The sequence below is a fragment of the Grammomys surdaster genome, unplaced genomic scaffold (genome assembly GCF_004785775.1).
Source record: "Grammomys surdaster isolate TR1022 unplaced genomic scaffold, NIH_TR_1.0 876, whole genome shotgun sequence".
Taxonomy (NCBI): domain Eukaryota; kingdom Metazoa; phylum Chordata; class Mammalia; order Rodentia; family Muridae; genus Grammomys; species Grammomys surdaster.
Window position 1 is genome coordinate 89,356 of NW_021605295.1, and position 16,686 is coordinate 106,041.

The window sequence follows — 16,686 nt, forward strand, 5'->3', positions numbered from 1 at the left end:
TAATAATCACTTCTTGATTCAATATCAAACTGTTCCCAACATAGAAGCCAGTCACTTCAATGACACCTCTCCTTTAGAAAAAGACAAAGGAGGAGTTGTGGTGCAGTGGGTCATGCCACCAGACTGAAACACTGGTAAAGTTGTAGCAAAGTTCAGAACCTCCAGAAAACTCATGATTGTGTACAACAGGAGTTTGAACTAGCTCCTGACCTGATTGCTGTCTTGGAGCACTGACTGAGACAGCCCACTAGAAGGACCATGGCAAACACTAACTGAGAATGAACACCTGAACACCCAGTGCAGATAGAGCATCCCTAACTGAGCCAATACAAAACACAAACCCACCTCATCCCAAAATATTTATAAGGTCCCAGTCCACTTGAAATAAAGTACCTGAGTGATTTCCAGTAAAGACTGTCTGAGCGTCCCTGTCTTATTGAGCTCTATTGCTCCAAGGAAGAGGTTTTTCTCAAGCAAAGTGTTGGCTTTTTTTCCATTATCCCAAGGCTGACCTTACCTAAGTTCTCACTGCCTCTGTAAGCCCATGTGATGCACCACAAGATGGATGGCCCTGTAAAACCCATTCATGCCTTGCTTGCTAATTTGGGAATTCAATGTCATATCAGAGCTTTTGTCCTGGAGAGAGTTCTAGAAGCAGTGACATATGAATGACATAGCAATTGGTAGAGAAAAAGGAGAGGCCACAATTCAAACAACCCTTCCTGCATTGTCCAGCACCTAAAGCACTTGTTAGGCCTGTGGGTGTGGAACCAGGACTAAGTCTTGCCAGAGGTCCTGGAGATGTCCTCGCTCAAGAAAACACTCACCTGTGTAATCAAGAATCTCTTTGCTCACACACACTTTTTTGTTAGGTTTGCACTCTATGGGCTGACACTGGCTGGCCCAGCGAAACTTGAAGGACTGGAAGCAGCTCAGGTGTCATGCTATGGACAAGAACCTTCAACAGTAGGTTGGAATCTTGGGCCAGAACAACACCACAACACACCTTCTCCATCCCTGTCGACCCCTGTCCAGTCCTTTCCTGGTACCACTTTGGCGATGACCGGATCACAAGGATCAGCCAGGACTCGATTCCTCAGAACTACACTCCTGCCTGTATCCTGCACAGCCAGGTGTCTTGCCCTGACACAACCCAGTGCACCCAGACTGTGGTGCCTGGGGGAGGAGGTGGGGCACTTGCTGGTGTCTGCATTCTCTCCTCAAAGGTTTCCAGGGCAGTGTATGCACCTTGCTCAGGTAAAGAAGCAGGTAAGAGTGAAAGAGAGAGAGAAAAAGAGAGAGAGAGAGAGAGAGAGAGAGAGAGAGAGAGAGAGAGAGAGAGATTATGGAGGTATGCTCTGTGTTAGTTTCTCCTCTGGAGATATCAGGACACCTCCTGTGTCCTCTAACTTGAGATCAGCCACCTTTGCAGGCCTTAAAGACCTTACCTAGATGCATTTTACCTCAGGAAATACTGCCTTAATCTGGAGATGCAACTCAGTTCCACCTGTGCTTCTTTCCTAGTTCTGTCTTTCACGACTGTCCCCTTGAAGGACAATTCCCCAAGTAGGACCAGGGCCTTCTTCTCCTTTGAAACCCCTCTACTCATTCTCTAATCTGTCTCCTTTTACTGTCCTTCTGTCTACTGCCCCTCTCTTCTCTCTCCTTACCATGTAACAAATGCAGTGGTTTGAATGAGAATGGACCCCAGAAGCTAATAGGTTTAAAGTTTGGTCCCCAGTAGGTGGAACTGTTTGGAAAGGATTATGAGGTGTGGCTTTGTTATAGGAGGCCTGTCACTCAGGGTGGGCTTTGAAGTTTCAAAAATCCACACCATTCCCAATTAGCTTTCTCTGCCTCATGCTGGTGGATCAAATATAAGCTCTGAGCTACTGATCCAGCTCCACACTTACCTGCCTGCTGCCATGCTCTGAGCCATGATGGCCTTAGACTCTAACCCTGTGAAACTGCAAGGCTCAAATAAACTCTTCTGTAAGTTGCCTTCGTCATGGTCTTACCACAGCCATACAAAAGTAACTAACACAAAAATAATTTATGGGACTGCAGAGATGGCTCAGCAGATAACTATAAGTACTGCTGTAGGTGATTAATCCTACACAAATCGATCCAATGTAGGTACTGAGAGTTCCTTGTCCCATGTTCTTGGTTTTCAAATCAAAGACACAGATGACTGAGCAGATCCCAGGTGGCTGCTCTGCACCCAATCTCACAAATCTCAGAGGAAGGGAGCCTCCCAGGAGATCTATCCCGGGCAGTATCTTAGGTAAGGAGATAGCAACACCTGCCCCAAACAGGGAGTAACTGGGACCCACTAGGACCCAGGAATTCACTCCTGGCCAGGAGCACTGGTTCCTTCCCATCTGGGTCTGAGCACTAACCCTAGTAGTAACACCCACCCCACACAGTTCTGAAACAACCAAGATAATAGGAAAGACAGGCTCCAGTAAGAGACAGGGCAGGTAATACTAAGGTGATCCAGGTGGCAAAATGCAAGCACAAGAACATAAGCATCAGCAACCCAGGGTACTTGGCATCATTAAAACCTAGTTCTCCCACACTAGAAAGTCCTGAATTCCCCATATCACCAGGAAAGCAAGATTCAGATTTAAAATCACTTCTAATGATGATGATAGAGGACTTTAAGAAGGACAAAAATAACACTCTCAAAGAATTTGAGGAGAACACAGGTAAACAGGTAAAAGCCCTTAAAGAGGAAACACAAAAATCTCTTAAAAAATTACAAGAGAACACAAACAAATAGGTGAAGGAATTGAACAAATCCATCCAGAACATAAAAACAGAAGTAGAAACAATAAAGAAAGCACAAAGGGGGACTAGCCTGGAGATAGAAAACCTAGGAAAAAAAGTCACGAGTCATAGATGCAAGCATCACCAACAGAATAGAAGAGAGAGAAGAGAGAATCTCAGGTGCAGAAGATAACATAGAAACTATTGACACAGCTGTCAAAGAAAACGCAAAATGCAAAAAGTTCTTAACACAAAACATCCAGGAAGTTCAGGACAGAATGAGAAGATCAAACCTAAGGATGATAGGTATAGATGAGAGTGAAGATTCCCAACTTAAAGGGCCAGTAAATATCTTCAACAAAATTATAGAAGAAAACTTACCTAACCTAAAGACTCAGAAGCCTAGAAACATACAAGATGCCTACAGAACACCAAATAGACTAGACCAGAAAAGAAAATTATTATTCACATAATAATCAAAACATCAAATGCACAATACAAAGAAAGAATATTAAAAGCAGTAAGGGGAAAAGGTCAAGTAACATATAAAGGTAGACCTATCAGAATAACACCAGACTTCTCACCAGATATTATAAAAACGAGAAGATCCTGGACGGATGTCATACAGATCCTAAGAGAACACAAATGCCAGCCCAGGCTACTATACTCAGCAAAACTCTCAATTACCATAGACGGAGAAACCAAGATATTCCATGACAAAACCAAATTTACTCAATATCTTTTTACAAACCCGGCATTACAAAGGATATTAGCGGGAAAGCTCCAATACCCTAGGCAGAGTAAGAAAGTAATCCTCTTCCTACAAATCCCAAAGAAGATAGCCACACAAAGATAATTCCACCTCTAATAACAAAAATAACAGGAAGCAACAATCACTGTTCCTTAATATCTCTTAACATCAATGGACTCAATTCCCCAATAAAAAGACATAGGCTAATAGACTGGATAAGTAAACAGGACCCAGCACTTTGCTGCATACAGGAAACCCATCTCAGTGACAAAGACAGACACAACCTTAGAGTAAAAGGCTGGAAAACAATTTTTCAAGCAAATGGTCCTAAGAAACAAGGTGGAATAGCCATTCTAAAACCTCCAGCCCAAGAACACAAAGGGAGGGACTCATGGATTCACCTGTATAGGTAATTGAGGGTGGTTTTGTCAGGCATCAGTGAAAGTGGAGGGCTTTGGTTCCCAATATTTTGAATTCCCTAGTTTGGGGAATTTGAGAACAGAGAGGCAGGAATGGGAGGATGGTGGGAGCACTCCCTCATAGAAACTCCTAGAATTATATGGATTAGATATGATAGAGACAGGACACCAGAAGACTAGATTCCAAAATTCAAACAAAAAAATCTTGATACTAAAATTTGTTTTGAAAATTGTGGATTGCAGAATACACAGCCTTGGTGTAGCTACACATCAAGCAAGCTGAGCAGACCTGCCCGAACCTCTGATGTCCTGGAATCTCAGCTGAATGCAGTGAAGACACAGACGTCAGAGGCATATCAATTTACTCTTCCTCCCACCCCTCTTCTAATATCTGAATGCCTGTAATCAGCTTGAAGAAGTTAATGAAGAATCGGTGCCCCTATTCCTTGGGCTTGGGGACTGAGGTGGTTAATATTGGACTGTCTTTCTAGGAAAAAGTAGTGGTTTTGTTGGAACAGGGAGGAATAGCTAGGATTTATTGTATAGCCATAACCTATTGGTAGAAATCTGTATAATTGTTATTAAGCTGAAGTTATAATTTCTTAAATGGTACAAAATTTACTTTGATTTCAAACTTAAGGTTTTCTTTGGTACAAGTTTCTTATTGATATAAAAGTGAGATTAATATTGTTACTCTCATAAACATTGTGCCTATATAACACATTTAGGAATACAAGGCTACTATACTCAGCAAAACTCTCAATTATCATAGACCCAGTCCTTCTTTAACTTTTTTAACTGATTTGAGATGGTTAGCCTGTAAGCTAAGGGCCTACAGAAAATTCATGGCTCTGAATTCATTGTTAGGGTGTTTTCTATATTTTATTTAGAAATAGCTGAAAGAAGTTAACAGACAACAATCCAGATTGCCTTACATGGAAAGTTGGTTTTCAATACGTCAGAAGTCCATAGAATTGACATTACAAACAGTTCTGTACTAAGGTTCATTTTAATTAGAGACCTGTCTGCTCCTGACAGATTCCTGTCTTGGATTCTAAGAAGAAATTGAGCATCTTCAGAGTTACTCCTGTTGTGGTGAGACAGCCACTAACCAAGAATTGCCTCATTTCATCTACAGACAAATTACTGTCCTGAAAAGGACACACTTGCAGAATAGTCGACTAAATATATCTGCCAAGACAGAGTAATCAAGCCCTTAATAATTCTGCATCACTAGGTCTGTCAGATGATCCTGGGCCAGAAGGCTGAAGATCAGATGCTTCAATGTTTTGTAGTGTAGGGACTGTCCAGGTGTTCAGTAGTCTCTATAGATTGGCTAAGTTTTAGAAGCTATGCTTTGTGCTTTCCGTAATTTCAGTTAATTCAGTCATTCTGGATTTCTGATGGGGTTGAAGACTTATAGTCTTATAGCCAATCCCGGCAATTTACTTTGAGAGAATAGACTTGAAAGGATGGTTTTCAGCTGACATTCATTCTAAAGCCAAGAAAAAAAGCCAGGTTCAGAACCAAGTCTTTTAGTTAGGAGAGACGACAGAGGTTTTGGTTAGTAAACAAAATGATGGACTGGGTACTAGGTCTTTCTTGTACCCAACTGAAACAAATTGGTATAGTTATGCTCTAATTGTATTTTGAGAGAAAAGTTTTATCTTAAAAGAAAGGGTGATATGTAGGAGGAGCTAGGAGAGGAAGAGGAGGAGTAAGGAGAGGAGGAGGAGATAGGAGATGAGAGAGAGAGAGAGAGAGAGAGAGAGAGGAGACAAAGACACAGACGCGGGGGGGGGGGGGGAGAGGGGAACATGGAGGTGGATGTTCGCGTGTCTCCGCCTGTCAAAGGTAGTTGGTATATCTAGGTTGGGTATTGGGTTACACTTCTGATTTTATGGGCATCTTGTTATTGAGCATTACCAAACTTATAAACCCTTTGATTAACATTGAAAAAAGAAACTTACTAATAAAAAAAAAAGACACAGATGCAGGGTTATATTTTACTATGCCTTAAACAGCTCAATGGTTGGGCCACTCCCAGACCTCCACATGGCTAACAATTCTCCACTGATACTCCTGAGATATTACTTAATAAAATTTACAAACTACCTTTGATGTCCTAGACCAAATGCGAGAGAGAGAATGGGGCCACTCCTTCTTGGCTCTTACATCATTGGTATGCACTGTCTACTATTTCTCTCAGGCCTGGACATACCTACTGCAACAAGGGCACACCTCCTAACAGTGCCATTCCCTTGGCCAAGCATATATAAATCAGCACAAAAAAAAAGAACAGGCAACTGAAAAAAAATTCAAAGCAGCTTTTTTCCTTCAAATTTTGCAGCCTCATGTGTTGAAGCCCCGAGTCCCTAGTGTCCCTAGTGTCTCAGATGTATTGCCACATGGCTATTAACGACTCTCAAATAAGACAAAATGGAGCATTACAGCAGATCTTACCCTTTTGGAATAGTGTCCCATAAGAAGAGATCAGGGCATGGAGCTGTACAGAGAAAACCACCCAAAGACTGGAAAGAAGGTGCCACCTGCTGGCCATGGGGAGGAACTAGCTCTGTCCACAAGGCTCCCAGGCTCTTGCCTCCCCCTTTGGAAGCCACTCTGGCCTTGAACTTGAGGTCCTTAGGTGCTGGGATCACAGGTGTGTTCTCCACACCCTGCTCTCCACATGCTGTATTAAAGGATTTGCCTGGAAAAGCAGAGCCATCCAGAAGGATCTGTAATGAGCAGGAAGAGCCAAGGGGGAAATGAGCCAGAATTCAGGATATTAGGTGCACACAAAGCCAATGATGATTTTATAGATCTACCAATGAAGAGCAGACGAAGTGAAGGAACAGTTCTCTTTACAATAACCTAAAGAAGAAGCAGACACCTAGGAATGAGTTTACATGAAATGACACAAGCCTGGGACATTAAAAACCTTGAAAGAGATGAAGGAAGGCCTAAATAAATGGAAGGGTACTTTAGATTTTTAATATGACTAAGTGTTTTAATTACTTAATTATTAATTAATAATTTACGTATTATTTATTAATCATATATGGTTATATGCACATGTGCATGTGACAGATGCGTGTTTAGAGGTCACAAGGCAACTTACAGGAGTTCTCTTTCTACTGTGTGGATCCCTGGGCTCAAACTCAGTCAGGTGGAAGGTACAGGGTGGAGAGACAGGAGAGAGGGAAGGGAGGGAACGAGAAGAGAAAAGGAAAGAAAAAGGCAAGGAGCAGCTTCTAGTGGAGTTCACATGAAATTGGAAGTCACAGGATTTGGTGGGGCAAGCCTGTAATCCCAGGACTGTAAAGGCAGGGGCCAGAGAATGAGACATTCAAGAGCACCCTCAAATTCTTAGAAAGTTTCTGGGTTACTTGAAATCCTGTCTCAAACTACCAAATCAAAACAAAACAAAAACCAGTGTAATAGAAAGACACACACCAGAGCAAGCAGAGTCCAGAATCACACAGTGATGTATACGCTGAAGTGATTTAAAACAGTACTGCCGTGTCTGTGTCTGTCGAGAATAATAGTGTCTTCAGATGCTAGAGCTGGGACAGCTGGGTAACTGGGGAATCCTTACCTCACACACCACACCAAAAGATAATAATAATAATAATATAAAATAAAATAAATAAAATCAACACTAATAGATCCACAGTTTCATGTCAACAGCCAAGCTGTGACTCAATGACAAAGTCTTTGGCTTTTAAGGAGGAGAGCTGCTCCTCCCTGAGAATTGTCAGCTTTTGTGCTTCTTTGTTTCAGATAATGCCCATCAAAGAAAGCCACTTAGAACCAACCCAAAGCACCTGTCCTCACTCATCCAGAACCTAACCTTGTTGGTTGTCATGCTACATTCTGCCCCTAGGAGCGCTCCTCTGTGCAGTTGAATTTGGGATTGAGGCTGGGCCTCCTTCTGGCTGACATGGGAGCTCAGCCTCCAAAGCATAAGTTTCTCTTTCCTCCCCTGCTTTGTTTAGAAAGATGAGCTTTGGGACTCTCATTTCCTCTTTTCCTAGCATACCTGAATCGTCTCTTTTGGGCACACCCACTGTGTTCAGTTATAACACTACAGTTGTTACAAAACAGGAGAACTCCATTGACCTAGATTGGGTGATGGAGTCTTACACCAGAATACAAGCAATAACAGAGACTCCAGACTTAAGAATAAAACCCTTAAGCAGGTTGTGGTTGTGCTACCCTGCAATCCCAGCGCTGGGGACATGAAAACAGGAAGTAGGGATAACCCTGGTCCAGAAGCCCTGGGAATAAAGTCAGAAGAGTAAAACAGCCACAGGTCTGTGATAATGGACAGAATCCTCTATTCCCAGAAGGGAAGACTGTCACCTGGGGTTCCAGTCATTTCTCCCTCCTGCTCCAGTCCAGCCACATGTGGTCTCAGAAAATGCTGGAACCTACAGGAAACAGAAGAGTAACTGAAAGAAAGACTCCATCACAGGACTTCCATGATATGGCAAGACGTGGTGGTGACTTAGCTACCTAGAAATTCTGCATGTTCCTATGAGGGACCTCACTCATCCTCTGTAAAAAATTCACCTAAACTCATTGGATGGTGAAATGGGGAATGGATTGCCATGTGGATCTGTTGTTGACACCCTGTTTGTTTGCAGAGTCTTGCTGTCTACTGTTCTTTACTTCACATATACTTGTTCATGCATGAAACAATGCCTAGGCCAACATGTGAAGGAATTACAGTAAAAACTTGTCTTGCTTCAACTCTTCCTCCTACCACTGTGCTGTGTTAAGAGTTATTGGTGTCAAACATAGTTTGCTTCTATCATAGAATAAAGGGTAACTAAGAAAAAAAACTGTAATAGTGCTAGGATAGAGGTCCTGGAACGTAACAGAATGTTAACAAACCCATAGTGTCTTGAAAAATTCAGGAGTGATGGCTCCGAGTATTTGAAGAAGTCATCAGGTTTGGTATTCAGTCCTGGAAAGGCTGATTCCTAACTGCTCCCTGAGAATCCTGACTTCAGACTACAGTGTCTTTCTTTCTTTGATCAATCATCCTGTGTAACACAGAACACTGACACTGGAGCTTGATGTACATGTGGAACCAACCAGAAATGATAGAAAGGCCAAGACTGTGTTTCAGCCCTGTGGCTTCCATCAGGACAGGAGAATCTGCTTGCTGTTCTCTGAGCATCTGACTTCCTTCTCTTTGCAGCCTTGCCTGCTTAAGTGGATGGGCTCGGCTTCGCTGATTCTGTGGTACATCTTGGGACAAAGTTGTCCTCTGAGTATTCCTGTTCTTTTGCTGTGGTGACATCTCAGGATGATTTTTGAGCTCTAACCACTTTCTGTGCCCAGCCTTCCTCCTCTGACCTTTATCAGTCCCTTGCAGACACTTAAGTGTGGCTACTCACTGGGCTCTGCTCCATGAGGTTATGAAACTCAGGTTCTGGCTTGCTATGGGAGTCCTGTTGCTCATACCAGGGCTGGGCCACAGATAACATCAATATTTGGCAAATTTGTAAGGTTTTAGTTATTAAAATACTCTACCACATAATGGTAACATAAAGGCCAGGGATTCCTTTGTGGGACACACTGGACTAGGACCTAATAGGTATAGGGACAGGCAACATACAAACTGGAGTAGGAAGAATGAACATGTGGCTCCTTCATGGAGGCTTCTGGGCTTTGGGGTCACTGGGGTCATTCATCGTCTGCATAAGACTGCCTTGTGCTATGAAAAGCATCCCTGGCTCTAGCTACCAGATGCTCACAGCACCCGCAGCCCCATACATCACCCAAACACATCAGACACTGCTTAGTAACTTACATCCCAGGTGTCAGTTAGTTCTTGGCTCAGACCTCTCACTTTGTAGATACAAGACCCTGTTGGGGCTTGCTCACCAGAGCCAGTCCCCAGGTATTTGTCAGTTGTTTGCTGGCTTATAGGAAGGAGGGTAGTGGGCTCTGAGCCACTGCAGCCCATACCCTCTACTTAGAAACAGGCAAGATCCAGGTGATGGTGGCAGAAGCAGCAGTGGTTGCTGAACACCCCTTTCATAGTTATGTATTTGAGCCAACCTGGTCTACGGAGCAAGTCCCAGGACAGGTAAAGCTACACAGAAAAACTCTGTCTGAAAAAGAATTTTTAAAAAAAAAAAAGAAACAAGACAAAAGAAAAACCAGGAAAAGGCTGTGCAATTTGCCTCCTTACCTTGCTTTCTGAAGTTGAAGCACAAGCCAACCATGGCCCCACCCTTTTATCCTCAAAATCCTCCAGCATCAAAGTCTCTCCCCAACTGCAAGGTCCATCTTTCCTCATTCTATACAAATCTGATTATCTGTTACACAATAAACATGCTGGCCTATTAGGAGTACCAAAAAACTCCTTCAGGATGCCAAATGGGAGGAGCTGAGAGAAAAGAGTACTTATTTCAGTCCACATCTGACAGATTGTTCTGCTCTGCCTATAACCTGGTCACATAAGGGAACTAAGGACTGGTGTCAGGAGGGAGCTGCTAAGTGGCAAAGGGAAGAGGCCTCAGGATAGGACTGTGGGTGAGAGTTTGGGATTCTGAAAGAAAAACTAAATGCCTGTTGAGTAAGAGAAGTAGGCAGAGCTGGGCAGTGGTGGCACATGCCTTTAATCCCAGCACTTAGGAGGAAGAGGCAGATGGATTTCTGAGTTTGAGGCCAGCCTGGTTTATAGAATAAATTCTAGGACAACCAGGACTACACAGAGAAATGCTGTCACAAAAAAAAAAGAAAGAAAGAAAAACAAGAGAGAGAGAGAGAGAGAGAGAGAGAGAGAGAGAGAGAGAGAGAGAGGCAGATATCTCTTCCCTTGGGAGAGCTGGGTGGAGGGTTGGAGGGAGGGAAGATTGTATGCCTGAGTCCTGGGGGAGCCCAGGGAAGTGATTCGGGTCTATTAACTGACTTCAACTTCTTAGGTTTTATCTGTGTACCCCTTCCCCGAGGATGAACCGTTCTCACGCTAAAAAGTCTTGTGTGTTCTTCCTGTTTGTGGCCCTACTGTGTGCAGAAAGAGGTAAGATGGAAAGTGAGAATGGGGCAGGAGGGTACAATGGAAATGGAAAAGGGCATCAGGTTTGGGGGTACACCTGCACCTCCATTGTGTGCTCAATACCCTAGGTGTGCTGGGGTCAGAGGATTGGGATTGACTTTTGGTGGGTGAACCTTCCTGTGCTGTAGCAGTTGCTTGCTGGGTCTGCAAATCTGCCAGAAGGACTGTTGGACTTCACTACCTCTTCCACAAATCCTGGCCACCAGAGCACCCTATCCTTAGACTACACTTCTGCCTTGGCCTCCCTGACAAGACGCTGGCCTGTGTGTACACAAACAGGCAGAGGCTTCTTTTTCTGGCCCAGATGCCAAGTCATCGTGTTTGAAATCCTTAATGTTTGGCATTTGACTTTTTCTTATGCCCCAGCCCATGCCACATGAGGCCCCAATGCTAGAACTTCCCTACTCTTTGAGGATTAAAGGTTTCATATATGCCTATACCTCTAGTTCCATTGTATTTCGGGAGGACTCATGGTGAGCCTCAGCTTTAAGCTGGAATCTGGGAAGATCAGTGCTCTGTCATGCTCAGAGACCCAAGGCCCAGTTCTGCAGGGTTAGGGTGGGACAGGTCAGAACAGCCCTCCCCATCTGGTGACCCTAGTACACATTTCACACCCACTCAGTGCTTCAGCAGACATTTGGTATCTCTGTCTTCCCAATGTGGTGACTGTCTCTGTAATTTGTCTTGGGGTGCAGGTTTCTCATGTGGGCTGTCTAGGTGAGACAGCAGGACCGAGCATATTGAACAACTGTGGCTCTTGTTTCACTGTTGCTTTTGGTGAAGTTGACTGGGCAGTAATGTCCTTGCTATGTCCTAGTGACTAGCAGCTGTAGGAGGGTAGAGACATTGTAGAAGAGGGGTCTGGGCTAGGAATGGCATGTCCTAGCTGTCATGTATTGGCTTCTATCTCAGCTCAGGGGCTGCAGTGCTACACATGCCAGGCGGTCCCACTTGAGGCTTCCTGCTCATCAATAACAACCTGCCCCTTCTCTGATGGATTCTGTGTGACTCAGGAGAAAGAAGTTACTGTAGGTAAGTAAATTATATAAAATGGGTGAGGTTGGCTTGGGAAGAAAGGTCAAGTCTGGGCACTTTTATGGACCGTGGTTCCCCTCCCTCCAAGTCGAGCTGTCCTGGGGTTGGAGTGGGACTCCTGCACACTGGGAGATGTCGGGGTCCAGGGATGCGCTGGGATGGGGACCATGAGGCAGGGCTGCCCATTGGCACGCATGGTGTTCATCATCCCCCTGTGTCACCAGTGTAGTCATGTGATGCTCCTGCCTGTATGTTGTGTCTGAGGTCTCATAGGCTCACTGATGGACCAGGAGAACTGGAACCATTGAGTGACTCTGCATTTAATGAAGGAATCTGGGGCTTAGGCTAAAGGACTGACTTAGGAATGTTGATAGAAGAGACCCTAGGACATTTCAGATCCTCCAAAGTGCCAGTTTCCAGGCATATCCTCCACATAGACAAGGCAGGAGCAGCCCCACCCTGCTATCCAGTTTCCTGTTCTGACCACAGCCTGCCTGTCTCCTGGAGCAGGTCTCCTAGATATAACTGCCTGGGGACTCAGGAGTCTGAGAGGCTGGTTGCCCTTTGTGCTGTGCCAGTGGGTGATCTTACACTGTGCTGTGGCTTTGTGGTGTGTGTGTGTAAATGTGTGTGTGTGTGTGTGTGTGTGTGTGTGTGTGTGTAAAAGGGAGTGAACATGTATGAATGTTTGTAATATAAGGTGTGTAATGGTCAGGGGCCATCCTCAAGTACCAGTCCTCATACATTGTTTAATTTTTAAAGCAAGTGAGCTTTGCTTCCCCTGGAACTGGAATGACAGATGGTTGTAAACCACCACGTGGGGTCTGGGGACCAAACCCTGGTCTTCTGTAAGAACAACAAGTGCTTGAACTGCTGAGTCAAGTCTCCAGTACCAACCACATTGTTTTTTGAGACAAGATCTTCACTGGGACCGAGGATTTGCCAAGGATGCTGGGGGTGAGGAAGAGAGAGGTAGACGAGAGTTCCTAGGACCTCCTGATTCCCCCTACACCACCGGGCACTGAGATCATAACCAGCACTTTCTTGCTTGGCTGTCTCTTTACATGGTTGCTGGTGACTGATCTTTCATCCTTAGGCTTCCACTGCACTGATTGAGCTGCTTCCCCAGCACATTGAGTGTAAGGCACATGTGTGTACATGTGTGAATGTACATGCCCTGGGGAGGTACCAGTGTATTGGATCCAGAAGTTGATGGATATCGTCTGTGACATTTACTTTATTTACTTAGATTAGGACTCACACTGAACTGCAAGCTTGCAGGTTCAGCTGGTCTAGCCCCTGAGCTTACCTCAGAGATCTTCATCTTTTTCTCCTAAGCACAGAGATACAAGTAGGCCACCATGCCTGCCCATCTTGTAATGGGCTCTAGTGATCAGAACTGGGGGCTCATGCTTGTGCACACAAGCACTTTATCCAACAAGCCTCCTTACCAGACCATGGTTTGCATTTTCATTTCCTTTGATACTTGAGTTGGTGTCTCTAGATCCAGGATACCCTAGAAGTCCCCATGTAGCCCAGTTTGGGATTGAATTCATATAAATTCTCCTGCCTGAGTCTTCCAAGTTCTGGAATCACAAGTGTGAGCTATCATGTCTGGCTTCAACATGCCTTAGAGACAAGTCTGGGCCATCCAGCCCTGGTGACATGTGGCCCAGATCTTCAGATGCTCTGTTGTCCCTACATCAGAACTGAGTCACTCCCTGATGTCTTGCAGGCTCTACCACAAGCAAAGTGAAGAGCAATCAATGTCTTGCCATTTGCCCTACTGATATTGAAAATACCATGAAACTGGGTTCTCCTGCCAACTTGAAGACTTCCTGTTGCAAGGAAGATCTCTGCAATTCAGCAGTTCCCACTGGAGGCAGCACCTGGACCACAGCACATTCAAGGGGTGCTGGTGTTCAGCCTGAGCTCAGGCATCCTGCAAACCTTGCTGTGATGGTCTTTCCATCGACCCCCACTCTTATCCTTTTATCCTTATGTCTTATAACTGCATCCCTTAGCCCTCTAGTGATGAACTATGAATTATAGAAGCTCTGAGGTGGGGCAGAGTGTGAACACTTTTTCTCTACTTTATAGGCCCTTTATAGCAGGGTAGTTTCCCCCTTCTCTCTAGGGCTTTCAGATCTGTACTTCCTGGAATGTCATTTTGTTGTAGCTTGCTACTCCTGGCCCTGAAAGCACATTGACAGCACAGGGAAGAGGTTGGATTCCAAGGTATTATGTCACCACTGTCCACACATAAATATCTGCGGTCCTCCTGGGTCCCAGTTGTGCTTCTCAATGTCCTGCCTTTGACTCCAATAAACCATTCCTTCTAAAAGCCAAGATCTCTGTTTTTCTTTTGCTACACTAAGTACACCAAGTCCTGCCTGCCAGTCCACATACCTCACCTTTCAACCTGACATACTAGCTAGCTCCTGTCAGCAAGCTGAGAGTGGGGAACACTTGGTTTGGGTGGGCTGAGAGATTTAATTTCAGGTCTGTACTGTGTGCTTTTGTGTGTCACCTTGAAACAAGCTGGAATTATCACAGAAAAAGGAGCCCTCCCTGGTAGAAATGCCTCCATGAGATCCAGCTGTAAAGCATTTTTTTCAATTAGTGATTAAGGGGGAAAGCCCATTGTGGGTGGTGTCATCCATGGGCTGATAATCTTCAGTATTTCTGGGGAAGGAAGGAGTATATCTGGGGAGGGGGAGACAGACTTGTCCCATAGGCAAATGGAAAACCCTATATTATCATGAGCTGTTTAATTTTAATTGGGCTACTAATTAGGTGAGCCAAAGGGGACTTTTGATTGCTGGACTTATACTTTGAGAGCTGGGCCTTGGTAGTCAGTCTCAGGAGGAAAAAGTAGTTAAATAACGAAATAGACCTTGTTGTCTAGCTTAGGAATGAAGTCTAACAGTTTTTAGAAAGGCAGAGGGAATGAGAAGAAGGAAAAGTCCTGTCAGAGCCATGTGTGCCATGCTCCAGCTGGCCAGAGTCCCTTCTCTAGCCTCTGAAGCTAAGTTAACTAAGAGCTGAAAAAGGCTCTGTCAAACTCAAAGACACTCCAAGTATTCCTCTATCCCCCAATCCTGTTAGTTCTGATCAAGACATAAGGTGGCCCTGGAGGAGGGCTGTAAGATGAAGATTTTGATGGCTTTATTCTACAAAAGTCCACTGTCCTGAGCCAACCTCGAGCTCAGAGAACAGGGTGTTAAAGAAGGGCCTTCCTTGCCCTTCCTTGGCACTTCTGAAGGACTGTCCTTCTCATGAACCCTGTCCTCTATCACCAAGTCTGTGAAGATTGTTGAGCAGGCCCTAGTGGACAGGGAAAGGGAGCTCTGTTGTGTGGATAGTTGTGGTGTAGGAAAATGGCTATGCGGACTCCGACCCCTGGGCAGGTCTGCCTGCTTCTCTAAGTATGGAGGACAGATGCTCCACTGGGGGACAGAAATTCTGGGCAGAACTCAACACCTGACTGTGAGGTGGGGACCTGACCCCTCTGTGTGGAGTAAGACTTCTCCCTAGGATACCTTACAACATTTCAGCCTCTGGCCAGCAGTGCCACTCCCAGCACCCCTACCTCCACCCTCAGAGTGGAGTGGTCTGGAGGTCCCATATATAACACTTTATCCCAGGCCTGGGCAGAGGCCAGAGAGTCCTAAGTGTCACTGTTACACCCCCTGCTCCCCTCACTTCCGCTAACACTGAAGGTCCCCGTAGTCCCCTCCCTCCTCCCAGCTTCAAGAGATCAAAACTCAAATTCTTGGCCCCTTCTCCTCTTCCCAAAACTCAGGAAATCAAAAGCTAGCTCCTGGCCTCCTCCACCTCCACCAATTTACTCTCTCTTCTCTCTCCCAGTCACATTGCAGTCTGTCTGAAGCCTGTGGTGCCCTGCCATGATCAGTCCTAAGCAGGGTCCAGAATCTGAGCAGGACGGTGGGGTGGGAGTTCTGCTGAGTGAAAGCTCCTTTCTGAGTAGCTCAGGCTCACCCATCACACAAGTCAGAATAAATCTTCCCTAGAGCACTTATGTCCATATTACTCCCAAGGGACCTTGGAGATTCTTATGGGTTCAACAGGAAGGCTCGGGCATCCTCCTTTCGCTCACAGGGAGGGTCAGTGTTTCTAGTGAGTGTAATACATCTCAGTGTGTACTTGCTAGGGGGAGAGAGCCAGATATCACTGATTGGAAGTTAAAATATGCTCTGACTGCTATGACAGCTTCTGCCACTAGAGGTGTGAGTGGCCTGGCCTGGAGCTTGGGTTTGTAAGCACTCTCCCAGTGTATCCTGTAGTTCTCAATCTCCTGGGCACCCAGACACCTCTGAGAACCACAGAGTTGAGAATTGAGTTCCTATTCTCCTGTCTACCCAGTAGCCCTCTGAATACTGCAAAGAGTTGGAAACAGGGGCTGATCGCCCATTATTGAGGGGGTGGGGGTGGGGGGCATCCAACTTAGTTCAGAGTGAGTGCCAGGAGTATGGCTGGACCTTCTGCCCTAGACTTAGGTACAGCTCTTTATGAGGAAGGCCTCCCCCTATGATGCTAATGAAGAGACTGAGCAGCCAGTGCCAGCCTCAGCACTTCCTCTCACCTCAGCACTTCCTCTCACCTCAGCACTT

At 45.2% G+C, this 16,686-nt stretch overlaps 1 pseudogene; it reads left to right on the forward strand.

Moving 5' to 3' along the window:
* Positions 1-10,468: 10,468 nt before the first annotated feature.
* Positions 10,469-14,401, forward strand: LOC114634126 (annotated as a pseudogene).
* Positions 14,402-16,686: the final 2,285 nt, after the last annotated feature.